Source organism: Cetorhinus maximus, chromosome 2 (genome assembly GCF_964194155.1).
Source record: "Cetorhinus maximus chromosome 2, sCetMax3.hap1.1, whole genome shotgun sequence".
NCBI classification, from domain to species: domain Eukaryota; kingdom Metazoa; phylum Chordata; class Chondrichthyes; order Lamniformes; family Cetorhinidae; genus Cetorhinus; species Cetorhinus maximus.
The window spans coordinates 102,120,819-102,122,692 of NC_135880.1; positions in this window are offsets into that span (position 1 = coordinate 102,120,819).

The following is a 1,874-nucleotide window of genomic DNA, read 5'->3' on the forward strand; positions in this document are numbered from 1 at the left end:
TTACCCTCGACAGAACTGATGATTTGATGAGATTAGACCAACACCATTGCTCACAAAGATTTTTTTTGTTGTATCTTGCCCTTTATCCTTTCTTTTAATCTAGAAGTAAACCTCCATTCTTTTGAACCGAGCAATTGCATTAAATTTCTTAGTAATTTCTATCTACATTTGCTTCCTTTCCACAGATGTTGGATTTTATTTTAAGTTTCTCCAACTTGTGTTGATTAATCTTTGAGAATTCCTGTGCGATGAAGATCAACTGTGATTCAAGGAATTACTCTTTTCAATACCTAGGCGAGGATTTTTCTTATGGCGGGTGGACTGAACAGGAGCGGGCAGGGGCGGGTGCGGAGCCAATCGCCGCCCGCACGAGGCTATTTTACACTGGCGGGCCAATTAAGGCCCGCCCAGCATAATGCGTGGCCGGTAGTGCTCAGCGCTATGTGTGCAGGCAGGGGAGGAGGGAGAGTTGGGGCCTGCATTCTTACGTGTGTGCAATCTGCCTGAGGCACGGAGCTGCCTCAGGGAGATTGAATGTATAATAAAATCATGACAGAATCAAATTAAACATTTATTCAAACATGTCCCCTCATGTGACTGTGTGACGTGAGTTGGGACATATTTATAAAGGTGGGAAAATGTATTTATTTATTTTATAAAAGCTTCAGGAAACCTCGTCCTGCCCGTGGATGAGGTTTCCTGAAAAACGCAAAGGCCACTTGGGCTGTTCGCCTGCCTGCCAACCTTAAGGTTGGATGGGCAGCATTCTTAAAGACTTTAATTAATTTCTTAATGGCCTTAATAGGCCCTTAACATTTCGGTGGGCGCACAGCCGACCCTGGCGCGCGCCTGTCAAACGAAATATCGCAATGGAATGGGACGCTCACTCAACGTCATCGCATCATTTTACACGTTGGTGTGTCGGGCTCATCCCCGCATGCTGACGGGAAGGTTCTGCCCCTACCATCTTTGATCTTACTTGGAAGATCTTATCTATTAGTGGCAAGGCTTTACAATGCCGCATTATAATATGATCACCCTTAATTTTACCTGTTCCAGTTGATATGTGTTCAGTTGCAGCAAAACAATTTGAAATAATTATCTGAAGCTCCGCTGCTACTATGAAACTTTGCTCGTAGCACACATGGATCTACACCTCAAATGTCAGGATAACACCATTATTCTATACCAGGTCTTGACGTTGAAATTTAAGCTGATTTCTGTCCAACTTATCTCATTTGTAGTTAATAATCAAATTATTTTTGGTCATCAATTCCAAACTAGGTAGTTGGACACCTAAATGCTTGTTTTATTTTGGCAGAAACAGAAGATGAAGTAGTGATTAATTAAAAGAAGATTCTCCTTAACTGCTGTCAACATTAGCATGAAAAGCAAGGAGAAACTATGCAAACCATGGCTATGCATACTTATGGCTATTCTTATCAATACCAATTGGAGTTCAGTCATCAAAAATCTCTCCTATCACAATACACCCTGGTTTTACAAAGAAATTATTAAAATTTACATAATGGCCTAGATTTTTGTGGAGTCATGGAGACTTCACAGCTTATTGAAAATGGCACTGGGATCCTGGATCTGGAAGTCCCAAACCCCCTCATTTCCAACAGATCCTTTTTTCACAGGTAGAGGAATGGAGGCAGGACATGCCTGACATATGGGGGAAACCCAAATTCAGCAGGGGCAATTGAACTCAGTGCTGTGTTCAAACAGAACCCACCTTTGCTGGAGTGAAAGCCTTATCCCACAGTGTATGAGTTACAAATTTTCAGAGTAGATGTAAATGCTCATAAAGGGTGGACCAGGTCTATAGAACTGTCAAGCTGAAAAGTTATTTAAATCCCCTATCCTTTAGA